Source organism: Malaya genurostris, chromosome 1 (genome assembly GCF_030247185.1).
Source record: "Malaya genurostris strain Urasoe2022 chromosome 1, Malgen_1.1, whole genome shotgun sequence".
Lineage (NCBI taxonomy): Eukaryota > Metazoa > Arthropoda > Insecta > Diptera > Culicidae > Malaya > Malaya genurostris.
Window position 1 is genome coordinate 87,606,801 of NC_080570.1, and position 26,088 is coordinate 87,632,888.

The 26,088-nt window shown below is 38.6% G+C and overlaps 1 protein-coding gene and 2 long non-coding RNA genes across 4 annotated transcripts in view; 2 read left to right on the forward strand and 1 right to left on the reverse strand.

Moving 5' to 3' along the window:
* The window catches only part of LOC131440666 (uncharacterized), a 126,014-nt gene extending 102,535 nt beyond the window's left edge, over positions 1 to 23,479 (reverse strand). The window contains exons 1-2 of the long non-coding RNA XR_009231428.1: positions 21,915 to 23,479; positions 21,688 to 21,853 (exon numbers count right to left, since the gene is read on the reverse strand). This is a non-coding gene — a long non-coding RNA (uncharacterized LOC131440666). The remainder of the gene's footprint in view (positions 1 to 21,687; positions 21,854 to 21,914) is intronic.
* Positions 1 to 26,088, forward strand: part of LOC131440661 (coiled-coil domain-containing protein 186) — a 483,734-nt gene that overhangs the window by 378,982 nt on the left and 78,664 nt on the right. The gene's annotated exons all lie outside the window — the stretch shown is intronic.
* LOC131440663 (uncharacterized) lies at positions 24,559 to 25,749 on the forward strand. The gene is made up of 3 exons (XR_009231422.1): positions 24,559 to 24,804; positions 25,045 to 25,502; positions 25,611 to 25,749. It is a non-coding gene; the product is annotated as an uncharacterized LOC131440663 (long non-coding RNA).

Consider the following 26,088-nt stretch of genomic DNA (forward strand, 5'->3'; position numbering starts at 1 on the left):
CTGCTATATTTAACATTGAGGCAAACGAAAAAAAAATCCGTTTCTTGTATTTGACAGAAAATATTTTCGAGCATGGTTTTAAAAACAGGTGGAGATATTTTTTTAAATTTTTTTTTAAATTGTGTTCATACATTGGGTTTTTTTCATTGAAAAATATTCGTATCATGTAAGTCATTTATTAGCTATATATGAAAATAAGGTATTTTTGTCTTCTAAAGTCTCAAATTAATTCATATTGCATATTCGGGAAGAAATCGTTCTGCATTCTTCGGGGAATGCAGAATGGTGTCGCTTTTGTAAAATCTCTAAGGCCTCTCGGTGGTTGGATGTTTTATCAACCGTGCATTTCGGCACCTGCAGATCGTTCAGCATCCTTTCGGGGATGCAGGACGATTTATTTCTTTATGTTTTGTGCTGTTTTCCCACCTCACCCAATTCCCAATTCTCTTCCATGTTCCTTTTATCCTTCCTTTCCCATCAGGAAGTTGATGAGATGCTACGGCAAGGCACGAATCTCCAAATAACTAGGGGTACATGCCACTTAAGCCAATTAGTTCTGATAACATAGGTTCAGGGTTTCATTCAGTAAAAAGCATTCAAACGAAGAGGTTGTTTTTCGAGACGAAGACAACTGTAAGCTGGAAATAGATTGGTTGGTTGGTGCTAATCGCAAAGGCTGTTCGGGGCGATTCCAGTTTCATAAGTACCTGAAAATCCTGAAATAGTGGAACTCACTTCACTGAGAAAGATGGCCTAACCGATTTGAGAACTGTTTCATTTTGTAGGTTACACAAGTTCATGCACTAGCTTTCATGTTTTTCAAAAATCAAACAAAACTGTTTGGAGAATACATTTTTTATATGAGAATAAGAGAGATACCTATGAGAAAGGCATCATTACACAACTAGGTGGATAAAAACAAGTTTTACTTAATTTCGTGTGATTTTTTGTGCTAAATTCAGAAGTTTGTGATATTTAAATTTTAATATTCTATCGATTATAATTGATGTTGTTTAGGATAGCGGAAAATTTAAGATATATGTTTTTGATCTTAATTGCTTGTAAAACAAAAATCAAGCAATATTTTTTTTGTCGTGAATACGACTTACTTTACTATGGGGCGCCTTTTCAAAATTAGCCATATGGAAGAATGGGCAGAACTTAATCGCGAATATCTCGACTTGTATTAATGGTAGCAACATAATTCTTTCACCATTTCATCAAAAATATGATCAGGAATTCAGGATAATATTTTGAACAGTGTGCGATAACCACAAACAAGTCAAAAATTAAGTTTTCTTAAAATTTGAAAACAACGCGGAAAACTCTTTACTTTCGCTTGGGTTTTTCGCGCAAGGACGACGATTTTGAGGTAGTCAGGCACATATCTTCAACTGAATGCGTATAAAAGGGGAACCGTGGTCGAAAATCGATCAATCACACCAGTAGAGAAGGCAAATGCGCTAGGCCAGCAGTTTGTGTGTTCTCACAATTTAGGACTTAACATTGTTAGTCCATATGAAAGAGCCGTTGCTGATAGCGTAGCTGAGGTTGACCAATCAGACAGCTTGGTTCCTGAGGAAAGTAGAGTCACTGCGAATGAGCTGATGGCTTTTGTGAAAAAATCCAAAAATATGAAGGCCCCCGGTTTCGACAACACATTCAACATTGAGCTGAAACATTTGAGTATTCGTTCATTTGTCTTTTTAGCTAAAATTTTTAACAGGTGCTGGGAGCTTGGTTACTTCCCTTCAATGTGGAAGTTAGCTAAAGTTATCCCAGTTTTGAAACCGGGGAAAGATCCTTCCTTTTCCAAGAGCTATCGGCCCATCAGCTTACTCTCTGCCCTATCCAAGCTGTTTGAAAAGTCAATACAAAGGCGAATTCTTGCTTTCGCAGATGAACAGGATATATTTCTGGAAGAACAGTTTGGGTTCCGGAAAGGAAGATCCACCATCCACCAATTCACAAGGGTTAACAACGTCATCCAGCAAAACAAATCAGTGTCCAAAACGACTGCCATGGCAATATTGGATATTGAAAAGGCATTCGATAATGTGTGGCACGATGGACTGGTGTTCAAACTGCATCGGTATAATTTTCCCATGTATCTTATTAAAATTATCAAAAATTATCTTGCAGATAGAGCATTCCAGGTTTCTCTGAATAATGCACTTTCAGAAAGATTTACTATTCCTGCTGGTGTACCCCAAGGAAGTATCCTAGGTCCCATTCTATACAACATTTTCACATCAGACATCCCACCTCTTCCAGGTGGTGGTGTTCTGTCACAATTTGCTGATGATACTGCCATTCTTTACAAAGGTCGTGTCATTAATGCTCTGAAGAATAAACTACAGACAGGTCTGGACGCTTTAACGGAATATTTTACAAGCTGGAAAATTGTGATCAATGCAGCAAAAACTCAGGTCATCTTGTTTCCACATTCAAGATCTCCAAAACTTGTTCCATCAGACGAATGCAGAATACGATTCGGTGATGAGGTCATTCAATGGTCCGATGAAGTTATCTATTTTTTATTTTTTTTGTCGTGAATACGACTTACTTTACTATGGGGCGCCTTTTCAAAATTAGCCATATGGAAGAATGGGCAGAACTTAATCGCGAATATCTCGACTTGTATTAATGGTAGCAACATAATTCTTTCACCATTTCATCAAAAATATGATCAGGAATTCAGGATAATATTTTGAACAGTGTGCGATAACCACAAACAAGTCAAAAATTAAGTTTTCTTAAAATTTGAAAACAACGCGGAAAACTCTTTACTTTCGCTTGGGTTTTTCGCGCAAGGACGACGATTTTGAGGTAGTCAGGCACATATCTTCAACTGAATGCGTATAAAAGGGGAACCGTGGTCGAAAATCGATCAATCACACCAGTAGAGAAGGCAAAAGCGCTAGGCCAGCAGTTTGTGTGTTCTCACAATTTAGGACTTAACATTGTTAGTCCATATGAAAGAGCCGTTGCTGATAGCGTAGCTGAGGTTGACCAATCAGACAGCTTGGTTCCTGAGGAAAGTAGAGTCACTGCGAATGAGCTGATGGCTTTTGTGAAAAAATCCAAAAATATGAAGGCCCCCGGTTTCGACAACACATTCAACATTGAGCTGAAACATTTGAGTATTCGTTCATTTGTCTTTTTAGCTAAAATTTTTAACAGGTGCTGGGAGCTTGGTTACTTCCCTTCAATGTGGAAGTTAGCTAAAGTTATCCCAGTTTTGAAACCGGGGAAAGATCCTTCCTTTTCCAAGAGCTATCGGCCCATCAGCTTACTCTCTGCCCTATCCAAGCTGTTTGAAAAGTCAATACAAAGGCGAATTCTTGCTTTCGCAGATGAACAGGATATATTTCTGGAAGAACAGTTTGGGTTCCGGAAAGGAAGATCCACCATCCACCAATTCACAAGGGTTAACAACGTCATCCAGCAAAACAAATCAGTGTCCAAAACGACTGCCATGGCAATATTGGATATTGAAAAGGCATTCGATAATGTGTGGCACGATGGACTGGTGTTCAAACTGCATCGGTATAATTTTCCCATGTATCTTATTAAAATTATCAAAAATTATCTTGCAGATAGAGCATTCCAGGTTTCTCTGAATAATGCACTTTCAGAAAGATTTACTATTCCTGCTGGTGTACCCCAAGGAAGTATCCTAGGTCCCATTCTATACAACATTTTCACATCAGACATCCCACCTCTTCCAGGTGGTGGTGTTCTGTCACAATTTGCTGATGATACTGCCATTCTTTACAAAGGTCGTGTCATTAATGCTCTGAAGAATAAACTACAGACAGGTCTGGACGCTTTAACGGAATATTTTACAAGCTGGAAAATTGTGATCAATGCAGCAAAAACTCAGGTCATCTTGTTTCCACATTCAAGATCTCCAAAACTTGTTCCATCAGACGAATGCAGAATACGATTCGGTGATGAGGTCATTCAATGGTCCGATGAAGTTGTCTATCTAGGACTCACCTTTGACAGACATCTGATATTCAGGTCACATGTTGACAAAATCGTTCAAAAATGCAGCATACTCATTCAGGCCTTATGCACGCGCGCTCTTTATTTTGCGCTGAGACAAATAAATTCTCATTCTCATAAGACAACCACGCGCATGCGCTGTCTCTTGAGACCAAAGCGCACGAGTCGCGCGCAGAAGAAAATGCGATGCTCTGAAATTTCAAGCAGCACATCCCGTTTCTATGTGCCCTCTACGCTTCTCTTACTTGCTTTTGGTTTGCTCTTTGAGTCGGTGCTCACGCTCACAGGATAAATATGCGACACACACTTTATCGGTGCGCTCTCGCTGTCGCATTTTTGCACGCATGAGCATTCGGAAGGCCTGTACTCATTAGGTCTCTGTATCCGCTGATTTGTAGAACATCTAAACTATGCCTGAAGAATCAGATGGCTGTCTATAAACAAATCATCTACCCCGCAATTGAATACGCAGTACCTGTTTGGCGGGGCTGTGCACGAACACACAAACTTAGGCTTCAGCGCATTCAAAGTAAGATCTTAAAGATGATTCTAAATCTACCCCCTTGGACAAGAACTAGTGAAGTACATGAGATGGCCTCACTGGATATACTAGAACAAAAATTCGAACAATACTGCACGAAATTTGAAGAGAGGTGCTCAATCTCTGAAATACAAATAATTCAAAATTTGTACGTATTAGGTTAAGGATAGTTATAAGTAGGTAGACATTTTATAAATAATTAAAATAAATATTATGATTAAACATTAGCATGTAAAACAAGAGTAACTAAAACACCTAATATTAAAAACGAATCGTATGAACAACAAAGATGAAAGGCCAAAAGGTCAAAACACTTGTACTGTAAAATGTTGATGTAATACACAAAAATAAGTTTAATAAACAGATATTTATGCAAAAAAAAAAAAAATGCGAAAATCGATCATTTCTTTTCGTGCGTTCGATGGAACAGACGTCGTGGGAGTGGAATCATCAACCAGCAGCAGCAGCGGGAGTTAAACTTTCAACCAGCAGCGAGAGATAATGCACCTTCTGCGTGTTTAAAAGCCTCAAACACACAGGTCGCATCTCTCATTCGCTTGCTGGCCATCGAGGTGAGAGGACCTTAACCAGCAGCAGCAGCGGGAGTTAAACTTTCAACCAGCAGTGAAAGATAATGCACCTTCTGCGTGGTTAAATGCCTCAAACGCTCAGGTCGCATCTCTCATTCGCTTGCTGGCCATCAAGGCGAGAACCAGCAGCGACTGAAACTGGAGTCTGAGTCTGTTATTGGATCTAAATTTAGGTCTTGAACTCAGGGTCCAGTTCTCTATTCCAGACTTCTATTCGGTTCTTCTTAAAACCATAATAATACTCCTAAAGAATTATGTGGAATTTACTTTACTGTACCTCTATCCAACCCATTTTTGTCGTGAATACGACTTACTTTACTAAGGGGTGCCTTTTCAAAATTTACCCTCTGAGAGAGTGATAAGTTTTTGATCGTGAATATCTAATGTTGTATCTAATGAATCAACATAATTCTTGCGACATGCCGACATGGAAATATGATCACAATTTTATGATAAAATTTTCAGTTTTGTGACATAGTCTCAAATAATTCAAAATTAAACTTTTCTGAAATGTTTGGTATAAACGAGTATCAAAAAGGATAATTCATAAGGCGCGTTTGCCTTTATCGTATTTTTAAAGCTCATAGCTCAGTGATCTGTGAAAGGATTTATATAATCTAACTACCAATAGAATCAAAATTTTTCAATTTAAACGTGTATAGCAAAAGCATTGAAGTATTTCAATAGTACACTATTGAAAAATCTGTCTCATTTGCTCCATGTCAACACCATGTCAGAACGCGTGCTGAAGAAGAGAACAAAATATCTGCTGCTGTACAACAAATCGTCCGGGAAAAATGTTCCGAAAAGTGGTGAATATCGCAGTGAGTTCCTCAATTTGGTCCTTGTGAATGCTAGAAACGAATCCCTACAGCATATTGATAGTTTCTTTCAATAAATTATGCAAATCCGAAATGAAATAATCGACAATAAAATTCTGTATGCTGCTATTTTTATAGCCGTTAGGACCGCCCATTACTGAAAAAGCTACAAACGAAATCACATAAAAGGAAATCTCTTAACAAAAATTCAATCAGTATTGATTCAATCGCCACTGCGAGCAGATGTGTTTTGTGTCGTCTGCACAGCTAGTTTCGCTTTCGACAAGAGCGATTACGTCACAGCTGCCAGTCATTAGCATTGGGAAAAAAACAACGGTGGAGAACATTGCACAATATCAGCCGTTCTAATGGCTCTAAAATTTTTCTAAAGAACTATTAGGATTTGTTGTTCGCAAATCGTAGGGAAATATCCTCAGTTTACTGCAAATCAAGAACAGTTTGCTTAGATTTGTGCACTTTTCGCTGTGTGAAATTCACAGTAATCGAGATCAAGTGAAGCTTTCTTTGTTTTTGCGAAAAATGTGAAAAAGGGGAATGCGTGCATAATTCATACAATTGATATTCGGAAGTGTTAAGGAACATGTCAGTTGTTTTCGTATTCACGACATCCAGTTATGTCTCTGACATTACCCACCCGCCTTTTTTAAATTGCAGTTGGTTTCTTTTGCCATGGGTTAGTATACGAAATTCATACATTTTTACCTTCTATTTCTTATTGTACAAAGCCATTGAAATAATTTAAAATTTTCGTGTTGTCACAAAATTTATTTTATTAATAGAAACAAATTCTACGTCGCTTTGAAACAGATGAAATCAAAACGGATTCCAATATTTTCACTTTGATTTGCAGAAACGTTGGAACGCAATATATATCAGAAATCTTGAAATTTCCGATCTTCTACCGATTTTTTTAGATTTTACGGAAAACCTAAAACAAAAAAACCTAATTTTAGTAGTTATCAATTGCGTTTGGGTTGTGCATAAAAATTGTTTAGATCTTTTGTCCAATACAAAAACATAATTTTTTTTAGAGTTTAGGTATATTTACCAAAATTTTTAAGATTTTCAGTGAAATCCAAGTTTCAGTTTTTTTGTAAATTTTGTTCATAATAAATTTTCAACTAAAATATTAAAAAAATATATGTCATAAAATTTCAAAGTTTTGAGTTATATACAAACATGTGAAAAAAAATGAAAAATTCATATATATTTATAAATTCATCGATTGTTTAATGTTTTCTTTTAATTGTGCAGGAATGGTAGTTGAGCGAAAATTGTAGCTGGTATTACTAACAATCGAATGATGTATAAAAATATATAGGTCATCGCTTTGAATTTCGAGATATTTACGATCATTGTAAAAAGTCTCATCTTTTCTTAGGTCAACTATCTACAGTTCTCATTATATCTTTGGGTAGACAACCCTATTTTTAGTTTTTTTCAGTGCATTTTATTTGTAGAAGTAGTACCTTTCCAATGGTGAACAAATTTTTAAGATCGGTTGACTAACAACAAAGTTATGACTCGGTAAATTTGATGTATTCAATATTTTCTATGCGACGTTTATGCCAAAGGAAAGAAAATTGGAAAGCAGATAGTGTTGAAATATACATTTCATCCGTGGTAGCGGTCAATTTGTCATTCTTGGCAATATGTGCTTGTGTATCGCCATCGGCACAAACAAAATACGGCGAGAGGATATCTCACCACAAGAAGTAAGAAGTGACGCAGAAAGCAAGCGGGGAACGCAAGCTTCCTGCGCACAATAAACAACAAGACAATAGTAGCTATCTCTCTTTGTGTGGATACGATACGCACTGCTGCTGAACAATACCATATGATCGACAGTGGCCGATCATTGTAGTATAGTTATACATCGCTTGAGTAATATGTATTATATTAAGAACTAGGCTAAGCTTGTAAATAAAGTTACCTCAATTTAACCTGAAGTGAAGTACTCTGCTTTATTTTGTTCTATTCACTTCAACAAGGTTATGGGCCCAGGATTATAAGGTTCGAAGGTTATTCGGTTCCTTACATCTTGACAACCAAAATCGAAAGTTATTCGATTATTCGATCAAAGGTTATTTGATCATTTCTAGTAGGTGGTTAACCTACGGGACAGTACAATCGTAGAGATCGATTGAAGCAAACGGACAGTTTGTTTACTGTGCAAACGGACAGTTTGCATAATCCAGCGCGTAGGCTACACTGGTGACAAGGATAACCTGATTCGTCAACCATGACTGCCAACGGCAGCGAAGCAGGAGAAGGTGGATCGCGAAGAACTGTTGCCTACGAGAGGGGAACTCTCGAGCGCACTATACCATTCCATGCAGTATTCTCCTCGCAGAGGCATTTAAACGTCTTTGATGGTGACGAAGCCAATTTCACAGCCTGGAAATGGCGTGTAGAGCATCATCTGGCAAAGATGAATCTCTCACACACACTTCTTCGTACACCGGAGGAGGAAGATTACGCGAAGGAAGTCCCTGGGGAAACTGCAGCCGAAGCCGAACAACGAAAATTGAAGCTAAAGCACAGAATAGATGAAGACATCGACGCCATCGATGCCATTGTAATGATGGTAGACAACACTGTGCTGAACAAACTGATCGGACTGCAATACGCGAAGGAGGCGATGGAAACACTAGTGAGGACGTACCAAAAAGCCGGTACATCCGCGATGGTGAACATGCGGGATCGTTTGTATTCCATCAAACAGCGAAATCTTGGCAGCTTGTCAAGAATATTTGATGAATACGATCTCATCATTCGTGAACTAGAACGCATGGGATCGACACTAACAGTGGCAGAAAAGGTTCATGCATTGCTGATTGCCATACCGGAAAGGTATATGCATGTGAAAGGTGCTCTGATGGTGTTATCCAATGAGGAGTTATGTGCGAAGCCGATATTGGAAATTAAACGGATGTTCTATGATGCTGCTGCTGGGGAAGCTGAAAGGAAAGAGATTAAAAATGTAGCATTAGCTAGCAGGAAAAAGGACGTCTGATGTTTCGGGTGTAACGAAACCGGTCACTATAAAAACAAGTGTCCGTTAATGAAGAAGTTCATTGCTGCAGAGAAGGAAAAATCAAAGATACCGCAGAAGAAAAGAGTACACGCTATGATGGCTGGGTTTCCGAAAAACAAGAAGGTGAGATTCGTGGTTGATTCCGGCGCTTCTGATCACATGGTGAATGATGAATCCTTGCTGAAGGATGTGGAAACATTAAATGTATTCGTTACCAAAGTCTGGCCAAACTCTTCGGGCTACGAAGAAAGGAAACATGAAACTCTGTTCAGTTATTGGTAAAAATAAAGTAAATTATTTAGAATTGTACAACGTTCTTTTCGTTCCAAATTTGGAAGAAAACTTATTTTCGGTTAGAAAAGCAAGTCATTGTGGAAAAAGGGTTACTTTTATGGATAAAGAGGTCATCTTTGAATCCAATGAGGAAATCATTGCAGTCGGAAGTCTCATTGAGAACTTATACTACCTTAATTTTGAGAACATTGAGAACTTATACTACCTTAATTTTACTACCTGGAGATGAGTCGTTATTGGTGGATAAGAATGAAGCAGCGTATGTCGGGAAACAAGTCAGTCTTAAAACATGGCATGAAAGACTTGGACATTTGAGTTGGTTAAGAATCCAAAATACAACGTTTCGGACAGAAACGAAGATCGACGAACAAAGAACTTTCGGACAGAAACTGGTAGTCACAGTATCCGGTTAGGATGAATATAGGTATTTCCTGGTTAATACCACATTGATTGTTGGAAAAACAATCGGTCGTATTATTAACTTCGGTTAGAAGTGGTAGGAAGCACCAGTACTTCGGTTAGAAGGGGGATTCGGTAATTTCGGAAAGAAAATTAAATCGGATTGAATTGTAAGAGAAACAATCAGTCTTCTTGTTTACTTCGGTTAGAAGTGGGATCCGGTAGTTTGGAATTAAACCCGGTAGTTTCGGATGGAAACAGAATCTAATATACAAAATTTCGGATTGAAACGGGATCGTCAAGTAACGAAGTTTCGCGTATAAAGAGCGCTCGACAGGTTGTCGTAACAAGTTTGGAATCCGGTTAGGATAAGTCCAGAGTTTTACTGGCAATAAATAAATTGTTGGATAGGCAATTGGCGATAATAATATTACTTCGGTTAGAAGTGGGAACAGCAGGAATTGCGAAGAAGCGCTACCTGAAAGGTTTTCAGAGTACGTTGCTAAATTGACATTAGCCTATGATGATGAAATTCCACAAAACATTGAACATTTGAAAAAGCGGGATGATTGGATTGCATCAAAACAAGGCATGGACAGTGGTTAACTGTGCGCCAGAAGGTTTTAGAGCAATTCATTCAAAGTGGATTTTCTCAATTAAGGAAGACGGCAGATATAAAGCACGATTAGTCGCCAAAGGGTGTTCGCAACCTCCAGGATTTGATTTCAGTGAAACATTTGCACCTGTGGCCAAATTGGAAAGTGTTCGTGTAATCCTAGCACTTGCCAACGAACATAAAATGCATGTTCATCAGATGGATGTAAAAACAGCATTTCTCAATGGAGAATTGGAAGAGGAAATTTACATGAAATTACCTGCGAATGAAATTGCTGTCCGTCTACACAGAAGTATATATGGATTGAAGCAAGCAAGCAGATCATGGAATAAACGGTTTGACGATGAAATTAAGCAACTTGGATTCATCGCATTAAAAAGTGACTGCTGCATCTACATGGAAAAATCAAAAGAAATATTTCTGATTTTATATGTAGATGACATACTGTTGATTTCCAAGGATATTGGTAAAATTGACTGGATAAAAATCGAGCTTGGAAGGATATTCCAAATGAAAGATTTAAAAGAAGTGAAACATTTCCTTGGTATGGAAATAATTCGCGATATTGAAAAACAAATGTTGGAAATTTCACAAGCAGAATATGTGAAAAAGGTCCTGAAAAAGTTTGGAATGATTGACTGTAAACCAGTGGGGACACCGCTGGATGCAAATGCAAAATGGTCAAATAATGGTGGCAAGCCAACTGAGCATCCTTACAGAGAACTAGTAGGGTGTTTACAATATCTCTCTTTAACTTCAAGGCCGGATATATGCACTGCAGTTAGCAAACTTAGCAGGTATAACAACTGTGCAACAGACGAGCACTGGTCAGGATTGAAACGTATATTAAGGTACTTGCAAGGAACCATGCATACCAAAATAGTGTATACACATGGAAATGATCAATCACCGTTAGTAGGATATGCTGACGCTGATTTTGCAAATGATACTGATGATAGAAAATCTGTATCAGGTTTTGCTTTCCTGTTATATGGAAACTTGGTTTCGTGGTCAACGAAACGGCAAGCAACGATTAGCTTATCAACGACAGAAGCTGAATTAATTGCATTATGCCCAGCGGCAACAGAAGGAATGTGGTTAACAAAGCTTCTGAACGAATTGGGCATAGTGGTAACATTTGTCATCATGGACGACAGCATCCCTTGCATGCATATTGCAACGGAACCAAGGTCACATCAGAGAATGAAACATTTAAACATCAAATATCTTTTCATCGGGGAGCTGATCAATGAAGGAAGAGTTCATCTTCAATACATCCCAAGCACCGATCAACCAGCCGATGCATTCACCAAGGGGTTACCAAAAAGTACGCACAGAAGGTTATTCAAAGTGCTGAATGTACAAATTGTGGGGAAGTGTTGAAATATACATTTCATCCGTGGTAGCGGTCAATTTGTCATTCTTGGCAATATGTGCTTGTGTATCGCCATCGGCACAAACAAAATACGGCGAGAGGATATCTCACCACAAGAAGTAAGAAGTGACGCAGAAAGCAAGCGGGGAACGCAAGCTTCCTGCGCACAATAAACAACAAGACAATAGTAGCTATCTCTCTTTGTGTGGATACGATACGCACTGCTGCTGAACAATACCATATGATCGACAGTGGCCGATCATTGTAGTATAGTTATACATCGCTTGAGTAATATGTATTATATTAAGAACTAGGCTAAGCTTGTAAATAAAGTTACCTCAATTTAACCTGAAGTGAAGTACTCTGCTTTATTTTGTTCTATTCACTTCAACAGATAGGGCATATTGGGCGCGTGAAAAAAACTTGGAACGGGAAAAATCAAATTTTCATTGGTTTTTCTTTACCAATCGTCTGCTACAAAGTTTTGGAATCAATCTACGAATTTCACAGAATTCGAGGGTGTAAAATTTATTGAGATTCGGTGAAAAACAGCTAAGCTATGACAGCTCAAAGTTACCGTTCCAACTTTTTTTGAGGCTTGGTATTTGGAGTGTTAAAGTAAGTGAAATCACATTTCCACACAATTACACAACTGAGGACTATACATATAAGAATAAACATTAAAAATGAGCCGCGCTCTGCTTCGCTCGAGATCCGCTTTTGACGTGATTACGTCTTACTATGGGACGTCTTTTCCAAATTTGCACTATGGAAGCGACGACACGACCAGACACTCCGAAGAAAAATCTGAACAAAAAGTGTTCGTGAGTGATTTACCATAAATATAGCGACCCCTCGATAATCATGAAAATAATCTTCTTGAGCAACACTGTTTAAGTTGCTATGAACTAGTTACCAAGGAGCGCTAAAATAAATAAACAAATCATTTGAGAAAGATGTCAAACTTTTATATAAATTTAAATTTTGTTTCAACGTTCTTTTTAGATTTGCGACAACCACAATAGTACAATAACCAAATCTTTTACTAGAAGTAGTGTTGCGACAGAAAGGCGTCATCCTATATCATTCACAGCTACCCATTAGCTTTATCTGCAGTGTAGTCATCTAACTCATCCATGATGATGGTCTTTCTTTTTAGAAATATCCAGTCGAGTTTCCGAAACAAATCACTTTTGCTTAACATACTGTCAACCAACCCGGAAGTTAGTACCAGTCTTCACGAAATGAAAATGAGACTTCATTGTTAAATTGTATCCGACACTCTTTACATTCGACTACTTCAACAAGTTCCAGCAGCCTTACGGTAGACCGTAGTTACAGCAAATACAAATAATAATACCCCTAAGTCCTATACAAACGAACAGCCAATGTTTGGTTCACAGCCTGAACAAGTAAGCGAATTACTCCCTTTCATTGCAATAGTTTGAAAATGTGGAAAGAGATCGTTTCTGGCAACGCTTTATGCTAGTTGCTACGGCGCAAAACAAGTTTGTTTGTTTATGTTTTCCGTTGCTGTATTGCAACAAATTCAAAGGTACACTCCAGCTAATCGATGGATGAAGAATTGCGATATATTTTGGCAGTGATGGGACTTTTTTTCATAAACGGGCCTTAGTGTGGATCATGGGTACGATTCGTATATGAACCACGGAAACAGCGCTCTATACGATAAAATAAAAGTTGAAAGTGAAACAGATGCAAGCTGTGTATGCGTTTTCCCAATAGTCACTCATCTATGCGTGACCCAGACAAATTGATTATAGCCCTTATTAATTGAATTATTTTCTATTAGTATTATGACGTAAAGGCTCCCCGCATTTAGCAGAAGTTGGGAAAATTCCTACTCCTCTGACGGGAGTGATTTGCAATGAGAAGAACGGATGGCTGTCATAACGATTCGGTGAACAGTACAGAGACATTCTAACATATAATACTGAACAATTTCCGAAAAGCCACGGATCAAATTTCTGAAAAGTCAAGGAGGACAGAAAACAAAATCCGATATGGAATAATTGCAGTTATACTGCAAATAAAAATATTATTTTTGAATATTAGTTGTTGTATTCCTAGAAATTAATCGATTCTAAAAAATTTAAAACGTCAACAAATGATTTACAATATTAGATTACAGTATCAAATCTAGCCTTGATCAGTTTTTTGGAACTATCAACCCTTTTTCATCATATCGAAACTGTTTCCATCAGGATGAATTCAAATAGGCTTCACGTGGTTGTCCACTTCCACAAGCAAATATCAGTACTCATCAATGCTCTTGATTCGACCGGTGATTTCAGATCCTTCCTCATTCTTAACCGTGACAGTATCTATAGTAGAGTACATACAAACAATGCAAATCCTCGCATTGAACTTAATTAAAAAGACTTTCAACTTTAGAATTTCCTAGCATTCGAAACGATTTCCATTGAATCGTTAAGTACGGGTAAATAAAGTGATAATCTGCCAAATGTGTACGTTTTGAGATTATTGTAATAGTCACTTGTGGAAAAATCAATAGGCATTTGATTCATATAAATTGGTTTCGAAGCGGATGTGGATATTATTGGAGACAATGATTTGCTTGAGAATTACATAACCATTCTGCCCGTTTTAAGAACATTGCTAGCGTCTGATTAATCTGTGCTAGGAAATCAGTTTTGTATTTGTCGGTTCCCATGGTAATTTTTCGTAAGAAGCATTTCAGTGTGTTTCCAAAAGTGCTCTCCATAACTGATCTATAGGTAAATAAACTGTTAAACCCTGCAAGTAACAGAACGTTAATAATAGGAATGCATACAATTAAAATTCTCACCATATCTCATACACAACAACATAGTACAAGTTTATTTTTCACTACACTAAACAGTAACTATGGTGAACTTGTTCTTACCCTTCAGTGTTGCTAGTTTTATAGAAAACTCGTTAAAGTACATTGTCACTCTGACAGTGTATCATGACAGTGAACCGCACGATGCTAAATGTGTCGTTGAAAATTTGTCGAAGTATTCCGTATTATAATTTGTATTTGGTTACAGTCTGTTTTCTGTTTGAGACACAAATAATCAAATTATTTTAAGGAGACCTGTTTGCACTGGAGGCTTTCGATGTGCACTTCAAAACCTATAATTTCGATCAGATCTAATATACTGAGAAATTTGATTCCCATGCTGTTCAAGTGCCTTTCATATTCATCAAAGTATACACGCACTTTGCGAAGACCTCAAATCACTGAGAGTAGAAGTAGAGGAGTCAGAGGAGGAGAGACAGCGCATTGTTTCACAACATGTATGCTGATTAGCAACGAGGGTTGAACCGACGACACGACCTGACACTCCGAAGAAAAGTCGGCATTAAAAGTGTTCGTAAACGATTTACCACCGGTTACCATAAATTGAGTGACCCCTTACTAATATAAAGAAATAATCTTTTGAGCAACACTGTTCTAGTTGCTACGAACTAGTTACCAAGTGACCAGTGTTAAAATAAACAAACAGTCACAGCTTAAGGATAATTTGATGCTATAGAATCACTTGCGAATATGTTTATTTTGTACAATATATTTTAATTAATACATAGGAATAACTCATTTCAGATTTTTGTACTCAAATTAGTCTTGTTAGTTGATGGCAAACTCGGTTTCCGGTTCCGAAAGCATTGGAAGTATTGTTCAAAACACTCCACATACAAATTGAATCGATATCTCATGTAAACGATAATATGCAAGAAATCGGTGTAATGGATATGATTTGTTTGGTTTTTGGTTTTATTATATAATTAACTTATATTACTGTGCTAATATTTGTCTGGTAATAACATTCGATAGTAGGCTTTCTGTTTTTATTCTCTCAGAGAATTTTCGGAATCTTCCGTCATGGATAGAAGAGTTTTATTCCAGATGTTTCAATCGTTCGGGTTTGCTCTAAATTGATCTTTGCTAGTCATGAACTGTTGTCGCGTTAATTCAACACTTTAGCTATAGTAAAATAGATCGGATTTGTATATCGACATATTTTTTTCTCGTTTTTCTTTACACTTAATTGACTAAGACCAGAATTCATCCATCTCAGCTCGGTTTATACGACAGCTGATAAAAATTGTGCTGGTAGGAAAATTCCAAGACACGGTGACACAAGATTTTCCACTACAATTGAAACAAGCCTCTGGCAGCGGCCAAAATCGTCCTCGATCGAATGTTCGGCTTGTGGAATGGCATCAACATTTGTTTTGTTTACATTCTAAAATCTGTTTAAAACCAGTAACCAAGGTTATGGTAACTGTTATTCAAAATCAATAATTTATCAACTTGTGCTGCCAGTTTCAACATTTTTTCTAGAGATTTCGTTTTGACATTACCAGTTACTGAGGGGTAGTTAAATTTGCGATACAGTTTCGATAGGCGAGTGGCAGGTCGTGTCGTCGGTTGAACGATTTGGAACAAGGGGCGAATTGAAATGGTTTTACTTTAGAAAGTCGTTAGAAAATAACAAATATGCTTTCAATACTAAATTCTGATGATCGGACTGATAAAAAGTTTCACAATGACGAATTGAATGACTGCAAAACTTAACACCATTTAAAAACTCATTTACATAGCAGATAGTCATTATTGATCTAAGTATGGTTACGTTGAACCGACGACACGACGTGCCACTCGCTATTCAAAACTGTATCGTAAATTTTACTACCCCTCAGTAACTCGAAATGTCAAAATGAAATCATTCAAAAATGGTATAAACTGGCAACGCAGTCTGAGGAATTGTTGTTTTCGGAACAACAGCTCCGTAACCCTAGTTACATTTATTTATCTTGTTACCGGTAAAGAACAGTCGTTCTAGGTCCTAATGGTGATTGGCCGACCTGCTGTTCTATTGCTGCTTTGCTCGATTCAACGCTGAATATTGCTTCGATGTACATTACGTTTTTCCTCAGCCTGTCAAAGCATCTCTGTGGAACGGTACAACGATTACCACTTCAATCACCCTTTTGTTATAAGCGTGTATATGTACATCCCTTTTACTTTGGACCACTCAGAGTACGAGAAGAGAAAATTAACGTCATCATATATTCTATTAGTATCTGCTACCGCGTTGAGTCGTATTGTACTACACTCGTTAATTAAATGTATTTAAAAGCTATTTCTCGCGTGTGTTTTATTTCCACTATTTGATCCGAATCCGTACGCTGAAATTCTACTTCGTTGTCCTGACTCTACCGCCGGTTCCGTCAGGTTATGGGCCCAGAAGGACCGGATCAAAATCTGGTGAAATTTTTTTAATCCAGTGACGCCATACTTGTGCTGATTCCGCCGCGTGCGAAGAGTGGAGAGAAATAGCGAAGAACCAATATTCGAACAACAGCCATTTTGTGTTTTCCCACCGTATGTGGATGAAAATTTAATTCGATCATGGCTGACGCGAAATTTTCGATTCCAAAGCTGAATGGATCGAATTGGGCTACGTGGAAAATAAGAGTTGAAAGTTTGTTGTGTCGAGAAGATTTGTGGAGTGTTGTTGTAGATGATCCCCCGAATGAAGACGATCGTACGGCAGACTGGAAAACGAGTGATCGTAAAGCAAAAGCGACAATTATCCTTTTGCTGGAGGATAGTCAGCTTCCCATTGTTAAAAACTGTGTACTTGCCTACGATGTGTATAGGGCGCTAAAGAATTATCATCAAAAGTCGTCTCGATCAGTGCGCGTTTCGCTGTTGAAAAAGCTTTGCTCGACAAATTTGTCAGAAGGAGGTGATCCCGAGCAGCACTTAGTGGAAATTGACGAGTTGTTCGATCGTCTTGACGCGGCCGGTACGGAACTTGACGGCGATACGAAAATTTGTTTACTTATGCGTAGTTTACCACCATCGTTCGATGGATTAGTTACCGCTCTTGATAGTCGCGACGGGGATAATGTAACAATCGATGTAGTGAAATCGAAAATCATTGATGAGCACCAGCGACGGGTCGAACGTGAAGGTGCTTCAGTCCGATCGGAAAAGGCGATGCGTTCCGCCGTATATAAATCGAGTAGTGGTTCGAGTGGTACAAAGGAGACTCGGATTTGCCATTATTGCAAAAAGCCGGGGCATCTTCGAAGAAATTGCCGACTGTTTAAGAAAGAAGAAGAAAGTGCCTCAAAGGAAACGAAAAATGAAAAAGTGAAAGCTAAAACGGCGCAAAGTGAAAACAAAGGAATTGCGTTCGTAGTGTCTGGAGAAACATGTCAATCTTGGATCATCGACAGTGGTGCCAGTGCGCACATGACAAACAATAAGTCATTTTTTACTTCTCTAAATGAATTTGCCGGAGGTTGGATAACCATGGCGGATGGAAACAAAACTCAGATCCTTGGGGAAGGTAGTGGATTTGTGTTTGGTATTGATGGAAACAGTGAAGTGATCAAGATTGACATGGATAATGTGAAATATGTGCCGGGATTGTCGACCAGTTTAATTTCCGTGGAAAAACTGACCTCTAAAAGCTTGAAAGTGCATTTCGATAAAGAAGGTTGCCGAATTGTAAAAGAAGATACTGTCGTGGCGACGGGTTTCCGCCATCAGGGTCTTTACCACCTACGACTAGTTGAGTCATCTTTGCAAGCAACATCGGGGCAACATAAGGAAAACTGCCAGCATCAGTGGCATCGGCGTCTAGGCCACCGTGATTGGGCAGCTGCAGAGCGCATCGGTAAGGAAGAACTTGCGACCGGAATGCAGGTTAGTGACTGTGGGTTGAAATTGATCTGTGAATGTTGTTTGGAAGGGAAAGCCTCGAGAGCCCCTTTTCCAGAAGTATCCGAGAGAAAATCGGTTCGTGTACTAGACATTGTACATATGGACCTTTGCGGCCCCATGAAAACAATCACTCCAAGCGGGAATAGATATGTGATGCACATTATTGACGACTTCAGTAGATTTACGGTTACATATCTACTAAAGCACAAGTCAGAAGCTACTCAGAATATTATTGACTATGTGCGGTGGTCAGAGACAAATTTTGGACGCAAACCTAAGGTTGTGCGGTCTGACGGTGGAGGAGAGTTCGACAATAAGCGACTTCGTAACTTCTACAAACAGGAAGGCATAACTCCCCAGTATACAACTGCATATTCACCGCAGTCCAACGGCATTGCTGAAAGAAAGAACAGATCGATAACGGAAATGGCAACGTGCATGCTCCTCGATTCAGGTCTAGCGAAAAGATATTGGGGCGAAGCTGTTCTTACCGCAACGTATCTTCAAAACCGATTACCATCACGAACTGTGCCGAAAACTCCCTTTGAGCTATGGTGGGGAAGAAAACCTGATCTGGGACACCTGAAAGTTTTTGGAAGCGTTGCGTATGTGCATATTCCGGACGCAAAAAGGAGCAAGCTAGACCGTAAAGCGCAAAAGCTGATATTCGTAGGGTACTCCATGAATCATAAGGGGTACAGGTTTGTTGATCCTGAAACTGCAGCGATCACCATCAGCAGAGATGCTCGTTTCGTAGAACTCGGAAATGGAACATCGTCAGTGAATTTCCCGTTATTCGTTGAGAAAAAGAAAACTGATGACGAAATACAATTGCGACCATTCAAGGAGGATGGAGAAAATGATAATGAAAATCCTCACGAGGAAGAATATTTTGATGCATCAGATCAAGAAAGTGTTGAATCTATGGAATTCCGCAGATCTAAGAGGGAAAACAAAGGAGCAAAACCACGCCATCTAGAAGATTATGTCGTCGGAATAGCGGCTTGCGCAGTACAGGAACCGTTGAATTACAGGGATGCCATGAAGACCAAAGAGTGGCGTGATGCGATGCAGGAAGAATTAGATTCTCACCATCGAAACGAAACCTGGGATTTGGTATCACTGCCAAAAGGACAAAAAATAATTGGATCTAAATGGGTTTTCAAGGTTAAGCGCAACGAGGAGAACAAGGTAGTCAAATTCAAAGCCAGGATTGTAGCGCAGGGCTTCACTCAGCAGTTCGGAGTAGACTTCGACGAAGTTTATGCTCCGGTTACACGTCAAGCCAGTCTGCGGATGTTCCTCACTGTAGCTATGAGTCAAAAGTTGGTGGTCAGGCATCTTGATGTAAAAACCGCATATCTTAATGGAGTTTTGGAGGAGGAGATCTATATGCGGCAGCCACCAGGTTACATCGCTCAAGGACAGGAGGAGTTAGTATGCCGCCTAAAGCGAAGCATTTACGGCCTTCGTCAATCAGCAAGATGCTGGAACGTGAAGTTGAAGAGTGTTCTCACAAAACTTGGGTTCAAATTGTCTGCTGCAGATCAGTGTTTGTTTGTGAACACGGTCAATGGGCAGAAAGTGTTTTTGCTTATATATGTGGACGATATGTTGTTGGCCGGACCCTCGGAAGCAGATGTGAAGAAAATAATAAATAGTTTGTGCGAAGAATTCGAATTAATTGATCTCGGTGAAGTTCGTCAATTTTTGGGTGTCGAAGTGCGACAATGTGAAGGTTTCTACCGGATTCGGTTGAAGAGTTTTATAGAACAATTGATTACAACGAACGGCATGGAAGACGCTAAAACTGTTAGATGCCCGATGGATCCAGGATACCTGAAACTGGAAATGAAGTGTGAAAAGTTTGAGGATGCGACCAAATATCGGAGTCTTGTCGGCGGGTTATTGTACTTATCAGTAATAGCTCGACCCGACATTGCCGCGTGCACAGCGATTCTCGGAAGGAGTTTTTCAGCGCCCAGCGAAGCGGATTGGACCGCTGCCAAACGTGTTTTACGATATCTAAAAGCTACGAAGGATTTATATCTACGATTGGGCGGCGATTCGAATGAAGGATTAGTTGGATATTCGGATGCCGATTGGGCGGGCGATCCCGCTAGCCGTAGGTCAACGTCAGGATCTGTAGTCTATTATCGTGGTGCTTTAATTTCGTGGTCGAGTCGACGTCAACAGTGTGTAACGCTCTCTTCGATGGAGGCTGAATACGTTGCTTTATCTGAAGCCTGCCAAGAGATAGTGTGGCTACGACGGTTGCTATTGGATTTTGGTGAACCACAAGGAACTCCGACAGTGTTGAAAGAAGACAATCAAGGTTGTCTAGCTTTTGTCAAAACGGAGAGAACAAGCCGGCGATCTAAACACATAAGCACGAAAGAAATGTTTATACAGGAGCTGTGTGAGAAAGGAGATGTCGTTTTGGAATACTGTCCAACAGATATCATGATTGCAGACATAATGACGAAGCCTCTAGGTCCTGAAAAACATGGGCGTTTCACGAAGATGCTAGGTCTAGAAACGGAACAGTGAAGTGGCAAAGCGTTGAGGAGGAGTGTGGAACGGTACAACGATTACCACTTCAATCACCCTTTTGTTATAAGCGTGTATATGTACATCCCTTTTACTTTGGACCACTCAGAGTACGAGAAGAGAAAATTAACGTCATCATATATTCTATTAGTATCTGCTACCGCGTTGAGTCGTATTGTACTACACTCGTTAATTAAATGTATTTAAAAGCTATTTCTCGCGTGTTTTATTTCCACTATTTGATCCGAATCCGTACGCTGAAATTCTACTTCGTTGTCCTGACTCTACCGCCGGTTCCGTCAATCTCTCCATATCGCGTACGACCTCTTAAACAGGATACGGTGTGATAGTGGGCAGAAAAATCTCGTGGTCTCTCGTCGCAACGCTCAAGTGAATGCTTCCGACCTCGAATGTTTTTACTATTTTTTTACATGTTGTGTACCTTAGATAATAAATTATTGATTTCTCATAAACTTTAAAACAAAACAATATTGGAACTAATCGATTATGAATTTCCGGGGGAGTTATGTTAACAAGCAATATAATTTCAATTTCATTTGTTAATCCTAATTATATGCAGAAATATAGATTGATGAAAACTACTTTCGTTGTGTTCGTACGGCTGCAGGTAGTTTTTGTAAGAAAATCGTTCTTGAACGCTGTTTGTTAGACGATATTGCTTACCACATTACCATGCGGCAGATGGTGGGCATCATCGTAATAATATCTGCGATGTAACTTTCCCTACAAGCCATTAGAAGCCGTGATAATCTGGGGTGATTTGATATTTTCATTGTCAGAATGGGTTGTTTTGGACAGCAGACCACAAAATGCTTCCAGAGAAATTTGTCTGTAATATTTAAATCGTATATCAAAGTCAGCAACAATCAGTAATTGAAATGTATTTTTACCGTTCCATATTATGAGAATCCAACAAGCTAACCTTAATTCAAAAACTCCAAAGTATTATCCATGGTGAATTTTCGATTGATACCAAGAACCATCATGGTACCTGAATATCAGGAACACTGTAGCAATATGTTAAACATGGAAGTAGATATGTCCCCAATATTTTCTTTTTCAAATAAGGCTGCAACGAAAACTATGGTTTTGTTGTAAAGACAAATAAGTATTACAAGAATTATTCCAAACTATTTGACGAATGATTCTTCATTCCTTTTAGCGTTTTTTTCTGTTATTTATTTTAAATACTTCTTAATCTAGCGAAATTATTAAAATAAATTCCGTATTTTAATTGATATACCAATGGATCTGTTTGTTTGTTTTGCTGCGGTAACATGACGACTACATTGTTTAGCAACCAAAACAGTGTTGCTCGAGAAATTATTTTTGTTCATTAACAAGGGGTCATTCAATATTCGGTAACCGATGGTGATCCGTTAAGAAACACTTTTAATTTCAACATTTATTCAGAGTGTCTGGTCGTGTCGTCGGTTGAACTATTTATCAAACATCCATGAATATTGAATTGTCTGGAAGTCATTTTTAATATGTTCGAGCACCAGCAAGCCCTAACGAAGACCTCTATCCGATTAAACTGAATGATAGTTTCACTCGGGGCAGTTTGTTTTGTTTACATTTCCCAAGTCTCCAATACGCAGTAACCATGGTTATGGCAACTGTTATTTAAAATCAATAATCTATCAACTTGTGTTGCCAGTTTCAAAAATTTTTCAGGCGATTTCGTTTTGACATTACCAGTTACTGAGGGGTAGTTAAATTTGCGATACAGTTTCGATAGACGAGTGGCAGGTCGTGTCGTCGATGGAAGTATTGGCAGAACTTAAACGTGAATATATAGAATGTATAGAATTCACGCGTTTTTTGGTAACGGCCAATAAGCCATCCATCAACATTCACTTTGAAGAGTAATTTCGAACGACTTGGCACTTGCTGAGAGTAAGTCATAATAGTAAACGGCAGAGACGTCTGGTGTTAAATTTAATACTATATTTTTCATAGCTCGCCTGCAATTTCTTTCGAAAGTGGAAGTTGACAGGTGGCTTATTGGCAGGCATGTCCAAACACTGCACTGCACTGCGTGCTTCATATAACCACCGTCACCGCGTGTATTGAGAATGCCATTGCGTGCCAGTGCACAAAGAGAAACACGAAACGCAATATCCGAAGCCACGGTGCTCGTGGCGCTGTTTTATTTTCGGCATTGGTGTTTCAAGCTTCGGCATACACCGAGACCGCGTGTTTTCAGTTTCGTTAAATACCGGAGCCGAGTGTTTTCAATTTCGCGAAGGCACCGAAGAGCACCCATGCGTTGGTTGCATTGTCAATCAATTGAATTCAATCCGACGCGTATTGATGAAAAAAGAATTAATCATTCAAACGCATTTTTCGTCATACCGTGGTGCTATAGGTGCTTATAGTACAAGCAACGTATATGGCAAAATCGGAAACACTCGACTTCGGTGTTTGCCGAAGTCAGGAACACTCGACTTCAGTGCTGCCCGAAAATCTAAGCACCGGTGGTTGACAATTACACGACCACCGCTACGGGTGCTTTTTCTACTGCGTTCGTGTATGTTTTTCAACACGGGCACGAAGCGTAGCATTCAATACTACTCGTGGTGTGCTCACGAGTGAAGGTGAGTACCGTGCAGAACGGATCCGTGTTTTTGTCATGCCTGCTTATTATCCGTTATAAAGAAAATAACGAGTGATTTGTACTTATCGCAACAACATAATAGACCAACCCACGTGCAAATGTGTTGGTGTGGCTATTATCAGCAGTTGAAAGGTTAATGCTAGTGTGAGTATGTCGCAATAACCCAGTGAATTTTGTCGAGCCGCATCGTGTCAATTATTGAAGACATATATGCAATAAAAAACACTGCAATGCCAAGAGAACAGATGAGAAAGACATAAAATCATTCATGAAACTCTATATCACGTAATGGAACTGTCTTCTACTTGGTTCATTAGTTCATAGCTTACGAAATTCTATATGCATTTTTCGCAGTGTATAGCGGCCCTTACACGAGTCATTAAAAATGTCATTAGTAAAAAAAAATATCATTTAAATGAACGTGTAGTGGTGCACTAATGACGAAATTTCTAACAAATTTGAATTGAGCAATTTGACGTCTCTGTTACTCACACCGATGCAGAGTGCGCAGATCTATTCATATACGAAATTACAATGTGTGCAAGCCGAAGTCAAAGTTTGTTGTGGGTTCAATTTTACACTAGAGTAAAATATTTTTGACTCATAATCATACACTGCGAAAAATGCATATAGAATTTCGTAAGTTATGAACTAATGAACCAAGTAGAAGACAGTTCCATTACGTGATATAGAGTTTCATGAACGATTTTATACCTTTCTCAACCGTTCTCTTGGCAATGCAGTGTTTTTTATTGCATATATGTCTTCAATAATTGGCGAGATGCCGCTCGACAAAATTCACTGGGTTATTTCGACACACTCACACTAGCATTAACCTTTCAACTGCTGAGAATAACCACACCAACACATTCGCACGTGGATTGGACTATGGACTTATTTACTTTAGAGTGACTATAATCAGAGTGGCGACAGCTGTTCGTTTGGAATGACAGCTCCCAGTTCCAAACTAGCAAACGACCTGTCAATTCAATGTAAAACTAATGGAATGTTTCGAATTGTTGCCATAATTACGGATGAGATGTCGTCACTCTGGTTATAGGCACTCTAATTTACATCACTCAGTTTTGCACTGAAGAAAACCGGCTACAATGATTAATCACCGAATTTCGGTTGTCTAAAAGTTGTTTACTGAGATTTCGGTAAGTTGACACCATTAATTTACTGATTTCGGCAATACCACCAAACAGTAAACGGTAATTTACAAAACCGAATATCAGTATAACATTTTGAATTCCCGAGAAATCGGAAATAAAAAACCGAGAATTGTGGAAAAAGCTATCTTAGCCGAAATTTCAGTAAAATATCGTTTTGCCGTTCGTTTTCAGCATTTTTTTCGCCGAGATTAAAATTAAGTTTTAAGTGTGTACTTTCCATTTTAGCATCATTGTGCCAATTCTCCATACAAATTTGGAATGTTATTAGTTTAGTTATTAGATTTCAATTGAAACACAATTGACCGAATCAAGTGTTTCGCACATACATTTGTGCTGTTCTTATTTCCATTAGAAAGTGAAGTGTTCAACACATGTAGTTTGATGCAATGGCAAAACACATCCCATCCTAAAGAAATGTGATGTCGACGACACGACCAGACACTTCGAAGAAAAATCAGCAATAAAATTGTCCGTTAACGATTTACCGCCAGTTACCACAAAAATAGCGACCCCTTGTAAATGATAAAAATAATCTTCTCGAGCAACACTGTTTTCGTTGCTACGAACTAGTTACCTAGGATCCACAGAATAATATATTATTAAACAAGCATTTTGGAAAATTTGTGGAATTCCTGATAGCGACTCATGGATGTAGAGATGCAACAGTCATTATCACAAAGAAGGTGAGTCCCGAAATTTTGTGTCTGTGTTTTCTGAATAGAGAAACATTAACTTTTTGTATGTAAACTAACCATCCTTACGTTCCTAACAGAGATTTCTATTCCTCGTAGTGCTCCCAAAGTTGAACATGAACTACAAATACAAAATCAAAGCTCTGGAAACGTAACTAAAAGAATATTATTTCTGGCGGAAGAAAAAAAAACTGGTGATAAAGATGACGCTCGAATTTTCGAAATAGATTGCAATGAAAATGAAACAGAATGTGGTGTCGATAATAAACGGAAAATTGCTTCTTCTGAAGATATTAGTCTAGATGTGAAACATTTTAAAATTGACGGCAATGAAAATTGGATGAAGTTTGATTCGTTCGTTGCTTGGGTTCGTGAAACCCGGTCGACCTGTTCAGGTGGTGTTCAGTACAACAAATGAAGCTGAACTGCTACATAAGCAATATAGTATATAAATAAAATTTGGGAAGTATGTAAATTGAAAGCATTTGGATACACAAAACAAATATTTTTTTTATTATTCAAATACATTCATTGCATAGCTTTTTTCTTTAAGAAAAGTATCTCCCTCACTTGGTTT